The 15,104-nt window shown below is 31.6% G+C and overlaps 1 protein-coding gene across 5 annotated transcripts in view; it reads left to right on the top strand.

Moving 5' to 3' along the window:
* Nucleotides 1-15,104, top strand: part of LOC143201994 (uncharacterized) — a 195,764-nt gene that overhangs the window by 69,352 nt on the left and 111,308 nt on the right. The window contains exon 1 of one of the 5 annotated variants that reach the window (XM_076413257.1): nt 12,990-13,041. The exons of the other annotated variants lie outside the window; for them this stretch is intronic. The gene's annotated coding sequence lies outside the window, so the exon portion shown is untranslated. Of the gene's footprint in view, nt 1-12,989; nt 13,042-15,104 lie in introns of those variants that run through there. 5 annotated transcript variants of the gene reach the window in all.

Raw genomic sequence — 15,104 nt, forward strand, 5'->3', positions numbered from 1 at the left:
GTTTTTTGAGAAAAGCTATGTTGTTTACATTTTGCAAAATGATATGCTATCAAAAATGTTGATAAAGCTTTTTAAACCAATATAATCTATATTTTATGTGTTTTTAGTTGATGAAATTATTTTAGATATCAGCTGATTTTTTCTTTACCTTATCTGCTCTATTCTTATCTTTGTTTTTTCTATTACATGTCACACCTTTGGACTCATCTTTCCATACGACTTTTTTCCAGGTTTTTTTTTCGTCCAGTTTTTATGTTTAGTATTCTAGTCTATTTTTCTTATGAATACTAGTTAGTCTGGATTTTTTGGCTGCTACAGATCCTCTCAGAGTAGCACAGAGTAAAGATATATTTACAGCTGTAGTTGAAACTGGATTTTATCGTGTATTATTTAAATAAATGATAATCTGAGTTCAGTTCAACGTCAATTTTGTTTCGATAACATTACAACAAACTTATCTTCCTGCTTTGTAATTGATTTCGGATGCCCAGTTCTCTTCAGATCTTGTTTTCCTCCAGTAATTCACTTTTATGTAAGAATATAATGTACACCTTTACTGCACTCAATCTTATAATATCCTACAATATCCTTCATGGCTCAAAGTAAAGATGACATTATTTTTCAAGAGAAATCTGTGTCCCAGTCATATTGTGCGCTTACGGACCTTCGTCACTATTGAATGAACATCACAAGGTACTCTGTACTCTAAAATAATAGTTTTTGAAATTGTAAACCGACAGTTAAAAGTTTAGACTATATTCAATATAAAAACGATGACTAAAAGTGCCATTCTGAGTAATCAACAATTGGCAGTGTAGTAACCTTTGTGCTCATTACACACGTGTGTGCCGATTTTTTTTCAAAATAAGGGACAATTGACAATAAACCAGTAATTTTGTTGATTATTGTTATAGGCAGCGTCGTAAAAATAATGAACTTCAATACCAACATGTTTATTTAAAGATTTATTGCAGTATTTTTTATGTCAACTTAATATAGGGTGTTTTAAAACTTTCGAATGGTAGTGTATGTGGCGTGGGTGCCGTTTTGATCGATGACGTTTTACCACTAAACAACTTTGACAACTACCAAAAAAATCATATAACTATATATATTATATATAAATCTATGTAAGCATAAATTGGGAACATTTTTGTCAAGGTCGCGACTAGGACGACAGAGCCAGAACGTTAATAATCAGTCGAATGAAACTAGTAGAACCAAAAATAGTAGCTAAATGTACACGACTGAAACAGTCGATAGTAAATAGTAACAAAATCAGTCGGACCGAAAATAGTGACCGAAAACAGTCACTGGTAAAAAGTAGTCAATTGCTAAACAGTCGATAGTCGATTTCAGTCGATAGTTCCCAACACTAGAAAAAACTAAGCCCAGCACAATGTATAACGTTATTTCTGCAAAAAATCCCAAGTGTGTGGGGTAATAAAGTATAAAGCGATTTCCTTCAATGTGCATCAAAAATACGTGAAAATTAATCAGCTACAGCAACATTGAATATGGACGAATAACAAGTTCAAAGTCGGCGAACGTTTTGTAATTTAAAATAGTCGTTGGTCGGTTGGAAAAATGCATTTCTTTAACTCGGTTAGCATAACGAAGAATTTTAATTCGCGCGAATGCAAATTTCGAAACAATAAGTCCCATCGATAAGCGCTGGCCGACCGAGCGGCCGGTCCTCCTACTAAAAAATCCTTGAAATATAAACATGTACCGATAAAGTAACACACAAACGCAAAAGTTCTAAATAGATCATGATGATGTGCCATGTTTATAAAATAAATTATACGTTGCTAGTCTGCATAAACGTCCAAGGACAAATTATTTAGTCGTGTGTCTGCAATTAATTTATTGCCGTTGCTCGAAGAAGAATGACAAAACTATTATGTGACGGCCGGCTCGGGACCATTTCGAATTCGTTTGATCACGCCCAGACCATATTGTTTTCGGTTTCCGATTGTGATGTATCAATAAGCTTCGTCGATGCTTCTTCTAACTGACGTATTCGTATTTTATTTGTTACGGGGACATGTCGTAAAGTAACAGGTCAATTGAAACGTCCCCGGCCTACTATAGTAAAACACATTTTCTTGGCAAAATTAGTTTTTTTTATTCAACATAATTCCCTTCAAGGGTGATACAGTGATTATGGCGACCCTCCAACTTTTCGATACCATTTTGGTAGTAACATTTGTCCTTTGCTTCAAAGTAGGCCTCAGTTCCGGCGATTACCTCTTCATTCGACGAAAATTTCTTCCCAGCGAGCGTTTTTTAAAATCTGAGAACAGGAAATAGTTGCTGGGGGCCAGATCTGGAGAATACCCAACACATGGATTTTTGCCATCGTTTTCACTGACTTGTGATACAGTACATTGCCTTGGTGAAGCAGCACTTTCTTTTTCTTCAAATGCGGCCGTTTTTCGGCGATTTCGTCCTTCAAACGGTCCAATAACGCTATGTAATATTCGCTGTTAATGGTTCTTCCTTTTTCAAGGTAGTCAATGAATATTATTCCATGCGTATTCCAAAATAGAGACGCCGTAACCTAACACACAGTCCACTCGGATGACTGTCGATCGGACTTCGGAGTGAAATGTTGCAGCCATGTTTGATCCATTGTTACATATCGACGCAAAAACTCGGGTTTATTACGCTTTATCATCTTCAAACACTGCTCAAAATCATCAACTCGTCGTTGTTTTTGGTCAAAAATGAGGTCGTACGGCACACACTTTTCACAGAGCTTTCTCATACACAACCATTCGTGAATGATATGATGTACACGTTCAGTTGATATTTTTAGAGTGTCTGCTATTTCATTCAATTTCAATTTACGGTCATTCAAGATTTTTTAAATGTTTCCGTCGATAACAACCTCTTTTGGGCGTCCACTGCGTTCACCATCTTCGGTGCTCATTTCACTACGTTTAAACTTAGCATACTAATCCTTGATGGTTGATTTCCCTGGGGCAGTGTCCGGAAACTCGCCATCAAGCCAAGTTTTTACTTCAATTGTATTTTTTCCCTTCAAAAAGCAATATTTTAACAACACGCGAAATTCCTTTTTATCCATTTAATTGTTACTGAATCGCTCTTAATACAGATCGTTTTTAACTAGATCAATCAATTTTTAAGAGAGATTTTTAATATTATTGATTGAAAACGTCCTATTTCTTTGGTTTCCGTACATCTAGATACCCCATATATTTATATTGAGGGTGCAACACAATCAACTAAATAATAATTATAATTTACTAAATTTAATAATTATTAAAATACTGTGAATTTTAAGAAATTTTTTTTATCTTACGCACACAATAAAATGGCCAATTATCAGTTTTTCCAGGTTCAATTATGGCAACTCAAAACTAGTCAATCCAACGCCTTTAAAAAACCGGCATTGTCCATTAATTATGTGAGACAATTCTTCAACGTCATTTATAGAGTAAATTCAAATTAATTTTACAGTATGACAATGTCAAATCTTGGTATTTAGTATTCGTATATATTTATCCACGAAGAGGTCGGAATCATACTTGTAATATGTGTGTGTGTGTAATCTGTATAGTGTTCATGATTTTTGCGCCTTCTAACATGTAATTTTATACGTTCTTATATATTAGAATGATGTTTTGACATCATAAATTTTATACAAGGATATAATCAATTAATTTTGACGAACAATAAACAGTGATAATGAAATGTTATTATGATCATTGCGACTTGTAAAACTGGTAATATTACTGTTTTGTTTGAGTTCGGGCAAATGCGACTTTATGTATTTGTTTTTTAAACGGTTATTGTTGTTTATGTAAAACAATTTAAAGGTCAAAATATAATTTCACGAAGATAACTTTCTTTACATGATTTTAATAATTCCCAAAACAATTCCTGCAAGTTTAAAAACTATTTATTAATTTAGGGTAAAACGTAGTCCTTCGAATGTTTCCAACGTTACCAGTTCTGTTACAATGAAGAAAAAATCGATTTGGCAACATAATTTCTCGCCTGACTGGATTGTCGCCAGTTGTCACCTTTCTGTAAAAAATACCGACAAGGGGACATATCACCGAGAAATCGGTAATTCTTGCCATTAGATGACCGAATTGAAATGGTAATGTTTTGTGAAATTGTGCAACGTAAAAAATAAAGCATATTAGATTGCATACGTCCGCTGACTCATAATTATTGTTTTCGGAATAGTCAGCCTATTGCATCTCGTGATTATAGAAAATGACATGTAGTTAAGAGAAAAACACCAGTAATTTGTATTAAAATTCGTTAAAAAGGTACAAAGTAGTACCGTACAACCCTACGTAAGACCACGGGTTTATTAGAAAATGTTGTTTACAAATTATTCTTCGTTATTTGATTTTACAAGGATTGTGAATTAACTTTACGGGGTGAGGGTGTTTATTCGGTCAATCATTACTATTAACCGATACTTAGAACTATTTTTAAAACAATAATAAATAATGTTAATCTTATTTTTGTTTATATAAATCAGATTCATTTTCCACGTCAACAGAGTATTCACAACAAAGTGACGCAGAATAAAAAACAAAGGTTTGCGATGGCTCTAATAATTTCTATTGAAATTTTTTTTTCATTGTCTCATTTCTTCGTTTTTAAAACCTGCTGCGCTCGGAGCAATTTCATAGCTATGGCAACATTGAAGGATGATGTTTACAAGTAATATTTACCGGTGTTATGTATATATATGTATATATATATATATATATATATATATATATATATATATATAAAGAAAACAACAACAGAAAAAAAGTTCAGAAAAAAACAACAGAAAGAAGTTCTATATATATATATATATATATATATATATATATATATATATATATATATAGAATTTTATTCTGTTGACTTTGCATAGTAACCATATTCGCTCATTTGTTTCTAGCTCCACTCGTTCTGTTTCTTTTTATAGCATGATTCATGTCCATATATAAACTCGTATTTAATATGGTGCAGAATATATGATTGAACAACTTGTTACATATGTTGTTCTCTTTTCCACACCACCTATGAAATAGAGTTCTAGGCGCGTTTTTATCTATATAGCATCTCCTGGTGGCCTAATCAACATAATTAACAATTTTATATCCAAATAATGTATTTTATTTTCATTGGAGAGCATATTTATCATTTTACGTTTATTTCTTGTTTCCTTCGTTGCAGTGTTTCCATGACGTCATGTCATTTTGATATGTGTATATTTCTCGTTATTTTCTTCTGTTTCTACCTGTGTGTCTTTTGATATAATCACTACATGTCCCCTAATGCATTTTCCGTATCATCTGTAAAAAAGTTAGTATCCATTCTCTTCTCATAAATTCCAACTAAAAGCTCATATATATTCTGAAAATACACTCTCATGTACACGCAAATCTCATTTCTATGCACACAAATCTTACACATAATATTCACACTTCGAAAACCGAAAGCTAAAACTGAAAATGATTTAAGTTGATATGATATTTGTTGATCAGAAATCCCGAGATATAAAAAACAACTCTCGTACTGGTTTTTTTTCGTTTTCCCATAATCATTCTTGTCTCTATAGTTTATTGATACAGTAGAGAGTAGTATTTATGAATATTATTAATGATCAAAACACACTGATTAATATTTAATATTTTAAAAATTTGTCGATTATGTTAATAGAACGATTACCATCATAGTATGATTCATAGATCTATTTTGAACTGATTTTATGTTGAAATATGTTGCCACTTTACTTTTCTTGCACTGATGCAGTGCATTTAGCAAGAATCGCTAGTTTCCCAGAATTTCTGTGTCGGTTATTTAATTATGATGCGGAATAATGTCTTATTAGAAGTATCTTTCAGATTGTAATTAAATAAAATTAATGTGTTTTTTATGTTGGTAATTTTTAATGAGTCATAACCTTTTGGAAAACTTGATACAGTTTGGTACAGATGTTAATACAGAGGCAACAAGTTGTTTTTTCAATTTTGCTTCGATTTTGTTCATATACATTGTTCGTCTTAGAATGGTAAGAATTTTGAATGTTTATGTTCACCTTCACTATTTCTGACAAACAAAATTTTCAGAGCATTATTTTTGATGCAGTTGGGATTGAAAATTATGGACGTAACAATTTATAAATAAATTTATCATTCTAAGGAAAAACAACATAGTTATATAGAATTGATTATCATTTAATGAAGGATCCTAACCATTTGGTCTAATCTAATAATTTTCTAACCAAAGTTTGCATTAAAATTAAAACATAAATGAAGCAAGGAAAATGTTTGAAATTTATAAGTTTCTAATCCATACTAAAGATGTACCTTTTTTTAACAGAGAGGGTACTATTTCAATTGTTGTGGTGTCGATCTCATGTTACGAGACGCGCAGTGCGTAACGCTTCTTATGGGAAACGATGGCATGGGTTTTCAGGGGGTTGATTTTTAACCCCCAGAATTTGAACCATTTGGCTGCAAGATCGAGCTGCTGGTGTAAACGTTTATGAATTGTAACTTCGAACCTGGCGGCCGTGAAGAAAGCAGTGTCGTTAGCTTAAAACGCGACGTCAATGTGCTCTTTTCTCGGTAGATCTGAAATAAAGAGGTTAAATAAGGCTGGAGCCAGCGGGAAACCTTTGAGAGGAACCTTAATCGTTGTTCCGTCTCGAACTAGTTTATAATTGTAATAAAATTATTCGTGAATGTTGAGCTTTATTTGTCAAGTTGCGGTTGATGGTCTTCTGAATTGCACTGTTCTTATACCAATTTCCATTGCATGACTTGTGTGGAATGGTTATCGATGTTTTAGTTTCTCCAACCTCTAGTAATCCATGGCTGACCAGCTGAGCTACTGTAATGCGCATTTGCTGATCGTACATTCTGAAATGCTAATTTTTACCCACATTTCAATAGACTAAGTTAGTTCAAAGCAACTTTAGTTTGCTTTTGGTGGGCGTACAGCCTGAACTGCGATCTTTATAGCTTGGATGTTTCCCAATTTCAATAGTTAATGGCTAGAGGAGCTTCAGTGCAACTTTGGTGACTTTATAGCCTGAACTTCAGTGAACTAACAAAAAGTGGAGTGTGAACAAGAAGAGTGTCGAAGAGTGTCTCGAGTAATAGTATGATGATTGCCAATCTAACACCAGCCCGTACTCTTTTCTTGATATTTACATTAAATTTGCTTTTATACGAGATCAATATTGTCTTTTTGGAACAATCTGGTATCTCTATTCAATCTTGGATTGATGTAATCTTGTTTGTCTTGACTTTATTATACCGTGCCGTTTGTTACCTATTAATAGTAATGTATTGCATATAACAATACATGTTTATATTAACCCAGTTTTTTTTACTATAGTTGATTTTATTTCCAATACAGAACCTTAACAATTCAAATGTATTTCAGTGACTTCATTTGCTTAACAGATTCCTTCGATATATGTATATTGTTCGTTATTTGTCTTATTTTTGAACATTTGGTATATTTATTTACATACATTTTTGAATGTTTTTTTATACAACGTGGGCCAAAAGTCCCGCTACCACTAACGCAATTTCCGCTGAATGGTACGATTATTTTCAATAAATATTGTCTCGTTCTTGTGGCGTATATTTATCCATAATAAAATTTGGACGTCTACACAACACAATGGTTTAAACGTCACATAACCAAGATGGCATGCAATAAAAATGGTGGACTTTTGCCCCCCCATATACTACATAAAAATACTAACTGCTATAAAAATCAAATAAAATTTCGTTAAGAATTAAACCTTGTTATAAAGTATTTGATAATATCCATACATATTTATTTAAGAATGTAGGGAAATTAGGAAAAAATAGTAAACAATAACAACTAACATTTATTTTAAGATTCATATTTTCTTCGTTACATCGAAATTGCTTCTTCTTAATATGCTTTTTTTTCTTTTCTAATTATTTTACTTGTACCATTTAGAGTATATTTATATTACCATATAAATTGACATTATAATCTACGTCGACCATCTGCTTGTATTACCACAAAAAAAACTCTTTAATTTCGTAATCCATCCTGGAAGCATATGTTCATCATTGTTTTACTTTTAAAATATCCTCTGTGTAACATCCAGATTATTTACGTTAATACAGTAACAGTGTTTTGGTAATACTGCGTCTGGGAAAAACAAAAAAATTCTGCCAATTTAATTTAAATATGTGTTTCGAATGTTTTACTGGTATTTAATTAATATATATCACAAATAATAAATTGAGGTTCGGTTTATTTTTTAAATCTTTAATCTACGGTACACACATCCTTATGCAATAATAATTGATCTTTTTGCTGATTATTTTTCTTTTACATCGGTAATAAAATGGGTGATTTTACGATAGAGACTTTCAAACAATTCTGATATATTGAAATTGTTATAAACTTTTATATTACAACTTTGTGGATATATGTATTTACTATTATACATTTCATAAACTTCCTGTTTTCTATTATATATTAAGTAGTTATTAACTAGACCTGGAAATATTAATTTGTCTTATGATATGAACTGAAAATATGTCCAAAATAGTTTGGAATGGTCTGGAAATTATATGGGTTTTTGATGAAATGTTGGTATATTCAATATATAATTTATTCAGTAAACTTGCAGCATATTACACCATAAGCTTATTAACACCCACTGTATCCCATGAAAGGAGCTAAGTCAGCAAACATCAGCGATGGCAGATGAGTACACTGGTGTTATGGAGACGACATGAAAATTCGACCTAAACAGATCGTGATTTGTTAAAAATGACCATGCGCAATTCGCAGACATGCATTCTGTTATATAGTATTTTTTGGTTATGTTTATAATAAACTCTGTTGTCCACAAAATCACTACAAGAACAATATTATACTGTAATATAATACTTTGGTTCAAAACTATTTAGTTCGATAAAAGAAACAATATTTAGCATATATTTTAAGAATTTTTTTTATAACATTATTAGATACGCTTAGTACAATCTTAATTTACAATTAATTTATTGCTACTTTTCCTATGTACTTGGATTAATTAACAAGCAAGACGAGTGTGAGCAAATACATCAGTATGTATTCCTCAATTATAAAATTATAATTATTTATTAATTATTAACTTATAGCTATAGTTTGCACTAATAATACACACTAAATGTTCACACAAGTTCGTATGGTTTTGTTCGTTTCAATCTCCTGACATCCTGCGCGCTGTCCAGCAGTTGTATTGCTTCCACGTTAGTATGATTTAGTAATCTTCTTTCGTGTTTCAAGGCGAAAACCTGCACAACTTCGCAAATCCATTTGATTTCCAGGTCATCGTGCAGTTCTTCATTGGTTACATAGCGATAGGCATTGGTAATCAATCGAAGAACCTTGTTTTGACAGCGCTATATGACTAACTGATTTGAATTTTTAGTGCAATCCCATATTTGCACCTCATAGGTCCTTTTTTGGCTTTATAATTGTATTATAGATCAATCTCTTTGATTTTAGATCAAGTTAAGAGTATCTTCCGCCTAACCAGTATAGTTGTTTTATTTTGATTCTAATGTGTTTTGCTTTTTGTCTAACGTGATGCTATATATTTTAAGAATGAAAAGTATATAAATATATAATTACAAGACTATTATTAAGGGTAATAACCTTTGAATGAAATGTTAATCATTTAAATAGATTAAACCAAATTCATCACAATCATTCTTTATATATATGCCTAGAAGGCCCAAATCGTCTGAAGTTGTACATGACTGTTTTGGATGTCAGTTAATTTGTTCCATAAGATGAAAGTAAAGGAGTAAATCAATAGTAAATAATCAATAATCAAAAATAAATAATAAAAGTTGAGTAGGACTAACACTTTCTTGGTCGTCGAACTGGAATACTTGCAGGAATTCACTGCAATATTTAAACCAATGGCTACAGCTTTAGATTAGATTCAAGGCAACAATAGCTACTATGGTAAGCTTCTGCATACTTTAATGAACTTGGGAGTAAAATGATGGAGCCATGTTTCATCCATTGTGACGTATCAACGCAAAAAGTCGGGTTTATTACGCTTGATCATCTTCAAACAGTGCTCCGAATCAGCAACTAGTCGTTTCTGGTCAAAAGTCATTCCCAAATATTCGTTAATGATATGATGTACACGTTCTTATCAGTTGATATCTTTAGAGTGTCTCCTATTTCATTAAATTTCAATTTATGGTCATTCAAAATAATTTTGTGGATTTTTTAAATACTTTCGTCGGTAACAACCTCTTTTGAGCGTCCACTGCGTTCACCATATTCGGTGCTCATTTCACCACGTCTAAACTTAACATACCAATCCTTGATAGTTGATTTTCCTGAGGCAGTGTCCGGAAACTCGGCATCAAGCCAAGTTTTTGCTTCAACTGAATTTTTCCCTTCAAAAAACAATATTTTATCCACACGAAATTCCTTTTTATAAATTTTTTTCACAATAACAAAAGTTGCTTCACTCAAAATGCTATAATTCACAAACTAATGATCCGACAGCTATCAAATTTATACACGCATCTTTTGAGGTTTAAGGCTAACTAAAAAATGTATGGATTTAATTCTAGTAGCGCCATCTATGTGTCAGGCCGGGGACTTTTCAATTGACCTGTTGTATAGTATAATATAAAATATGTGTAGTAGATAGGTTAAATAAGGTTTTTGTTTATATTTGTTTAGTTATTGCAATTATTATTATGTACATATTTTGTTTTAAAACGTTTTTCTTGTGTTAAAAATCTGAGTTTGATTATTTTTTAATTTTTAGTGAGTTCCCTATTTATTTTTCGAAGTCGATTCAATTTTTTTGTTAAAAATATATTATACTTTGAAAATTACGTCAATAATATAATCAATAACATAATAATATAACATAACATTCTACAAATGGCTTATTAATAAATTAGTCATCATTACAATTAAGAAGCCTAAGAAAAAATATACTTCTTTCTCAGTTTTGTGATGTATTAAAATGTCTCGACTACATTAACACGTGTGAGCGGTATCTATTTGTAATGATATACAAGGCAACGCCTCCATATTTAAGTTAATAAAAAGAATGATACCACTATGATTCATACTGGTGGCTGCTCCCATTTCTCAACGCTCATCATCTTCGCAACAGCGAGGACCAGGCCTACTTCCTATATTATCCACGACAGCGTTATGCAATGCAAGGTCTAATGAAGCGTCACGTGTGACTTAAGACACCCAACTGCTGCTGCATTCTTAATGCCCCGTATAGGCTAAATATAATAAGCGGGGCCAAGTGTGCGTGTTCATCGACAAGAGAACCACGTCTTCTTCCGTTCCCAATGGCCGGTTATCGTTCTTTGTCGAAGGTAGGGCGATATCGTCCTGTGGACTCATTCATTTTAAATAAATACTTATTGTTCAAGTCGAACGAGCGATTACTCATAGAATATGCCATATTTAGTTATCAGTTATTCCATAACTAGTACGTTTAACACTGTTTTATGACTTTGTTCATTTTGTTATTCCCAGAATAGATGGTTTATTTTTTAATTAACTATATATTAGCATTAAGGTATAGTTTTTTCGATTTATTTTGTTTTTTTTTGTGTCTACGTATCTGTAAGTTTTATAACAAAATTTTTAAGTTGATATCACTGAAATTTACTTGCTTGACATCTATTTCATTAATCTACTTCGAAAAAGGAGTATATATATATATATATATATATATATATATATATATATATATATATATATATATATATATATATATGTGTATGTATGTTCGCCGATTTCTCTGTTAATGGGGAAGGGGGGAAATCGAGGGAAACGCTCAAATTCCTTTTTATTTAACAATATCTATTATTTTTCACATTTAATTGAAGTAACTATTATAATTTTATCTAGATATTTTAAAATAATTAACTGTAAGTGCAGATTTTCTATTCTTAGATACAGAAAGAAGTTCAACGTTTATCGAATTCTAATTAACTGAAAATTGGTGTAATTATCTTCAATGATTCATCGCCATAAGAAACCGAAACCTGTTTGTATTGATTTTTGTCCACTAAGAACAGAATTATTCTTTATTGAAAAACAACCCAAACGTTACACTGCCTTTGAAAGCATAATATTGTTATAACGTAGCATAATATTCAACATTTACTTCATTAATAAATCTTATTTATCGTTTTCCATTCAGCGAGATCTCAAATATGATGTTAAATTGTAACTACCTCGATGCTAAGAAAATAATGATGGTGGTTACTCAGTTTTATCATGTTTATCACTGTCATATTTATATTGTCAGTTTAGACTAGATTTTGATAGATTCCTTGATGAAGATAGAGATTGAAACTTCTAAAATAATTTGATTTCTTAATATTTTGTCACGAAATCTTTATTTCTTACTACTTCCCAACATCTTCAAACCATTGATCAGTTTTGTTATTTTAATTTGCTTGTTATTTCGCGAAATCTCCTGCAAATATTATTTACAAATATGTTTAACTAAGGGGGTATTTTAGAACATTTCATGGATTTTACATTGGATTGAATTCAATCTAGATATTTTATTACGTTGGCTGTATGTTTGGAATTGTCATGCATTGTGATGTTGATGTATCCAAAGTATGGGTATATTGTCTTTAACAATGGGTAACTCTTTAGGATATCTAGGTACTTGTAACCACTGAACTTGTCAGTGCTATGTTGTATATGTTTCTGTTTGAATGTTATTTTGTACGTCAACAGTGCATAACAATATTTTTCTACGGGATATCTTCTGATTACTGAATTGGTGTTGAAGAAACTGTAGTTTTTGAAAAAACATTCTTATTATTCGTTAGCCAATATACAATATAAATTTATTAACTCAACTATTTATTTCTACACTTATGTTAATATAAAATGACAATTTCTTTCATTTCCAGGTAAGGAACAAATCTTCCCCGCAGCATTCTGCCCATGTTAGTGCAATCAAAACAAATGTAATGCTTTAACGTAAGTAGGTAATGATGTGACAAAGAAAAATTATGCTATAAATATATTAGAGACAAAAATTGCAGTCAAGTAATTTTCAGTAATGCCATTTAAATCAACAAACTCTCAATATCATTAAACATTAATCCTGCATATCGCATTTTGGTTAAAATTTACATTATACATCTTGCGGTTTTATTTAAGATGTTTTGCTCTAAGTGCAATGAAATTATTTAATAGCTATGACCCTCAACTGTTAGTAAATAAAGTTGTTATGCATCCCTCTTTAATTAAGAAAATTGATAATGACGCTATGCTAATGTTGCACTAGTGCAAGCTTGTAGTTATTCTGCTCTACCATATCCAAATTGTCAATTTGGGTTTCTCCACAAACTAACTAGAAATTGGTAAAATCTATACACGTTAATTTTGTATTGCGGCGATAAAAACCTAATTATATCACCCTGAGAGATTCCTCATACTTAATTATCCACCAATTCCTCAAAGCAGAATCATCTCAATGGGAAGTTAAATTAGAAACATCACCAAAAAGAGATCAGATTAGACTCAAAATGAAATAACTGTTTTGGTTAGTCAAAACATACTCTCAACTGGACTTAAAGTCAAAGAAATTATTTTATGAGCTAATTATAAGCCTATTTGGACTTATGGGGTGCGAATATGAAGTTGTGCTAAAACATCAAGCTGATTAGTAATCCGACACTGCCAAAATAAAGTTCTCGGAGTGCTTATCGTATACGTATACGCAACCAACGATTAACTGCACTGCACAAACGAAGTTATCAGTCTTAACACAAAAGATGTGGCCCTGTTCGATTACATAATCCGTAGCCAGGGTTCATATTAGACAAAAATTGTTGATAAGCGGTTATAAGAGATGTGAATATACTTTGGCAATGGGGACGGGAAGTTCTTGCACACACACATATATATTACACAGTTATAACATGATACTTCCGAAATACTAAAAAAAACCATTAGTTACAATTTTAAAAACAGAAAGGAATTATTACGAACAGTTAGTTATAAAAGACGAACTCATTCATTACCAAAAAAAAAAGACTAATGTTTACGATGATAATCTAATTATTCGACCGCTTTTTTTTCGTAGACCGGCTGGTAGTTTAACAAATGACGAACCTGCCGTCTAAATGATCATCAAGGTTAACTAAAAACGAAAGCGCCTACATATTTCGCTAACACCGCTATGATGATCGGTCGTTTTTACTCTCGTTGGAATGCAGCCCATGTTACCTGACCAGTCACTATCCATTTCATTCATGTTGTTTACGTTGCCGTCGTTGCGTATTTTACGATTCATTGAGTTAAAGGGCCGAAATTATGACGTCGACGATGTCGTTTTGAACTGAAAACGATAAAAATCACTACGATAAATCCCGTAATATAAAAGGCAACCTACGCGACGTTCTTTTATCGACGAATACGCATTGAACTTTAAGATACAGGTCACAGGTTCTACTAATGACGCTTAATTAGCGTTTTTAATTATTTTTAAATGTATATTGGTTATTGGGCCAGTTACCTTCGAAAATACCATCTCATCGGGGAAAAATGATACAAAGTATTGGTATTTCTGTAACCTCATTACGATAATCTTAAGCATTCTTTTCTATACAATCGTTAGTTTCTTAAATTATCTTATTATCTCTATTAGAATGCGTGTAAATGTCTTGAAAATATGGGGAGAATATTAATTAATATTATTATTAGTAGTTCGTGTACTCAGTATATATATTAAATATAGTGTTAAGAGATTGATGCAGGACAATAAAATTGTCAATATGGTCACACCAAGAGAGATCTGATTCAGCAAATATTAGCGAGTTCAGATTTTTCATTATTAAATAATATATCAGTGATATTACTAAAAATTACAATCTGGACAATGCTTGTCCAATGAGTAATATTATACAGTCCTAAATTATTTAAAAATGCTTTGACATTCAAATCTTGAAACCTTTGTTCATAACTCTGAAATATTTGTTTCTAATGGTCTGGCGATGTTGTCCATTTCCAAATTTCGATGGAAAATTTCACTATTT

The sequence above is a fragment of the Rhynchophorus ferrugineus genome, unplaced genomic scaffold, assembly GCF_030347505.1.
Source record: "Rhynchophorus ferrugineus isolate W39M unplaced genomic scaffold, kcgeb_rfMv2 rfM9, whole genome shotgun sequence".
Lineage (NCBI taxonomy): Eukaryota > Metazoa > Arthropoda > Insecta > Coleoptera > Curculionidae > Rhynchophorus > Rhynchophorus ferrugineus.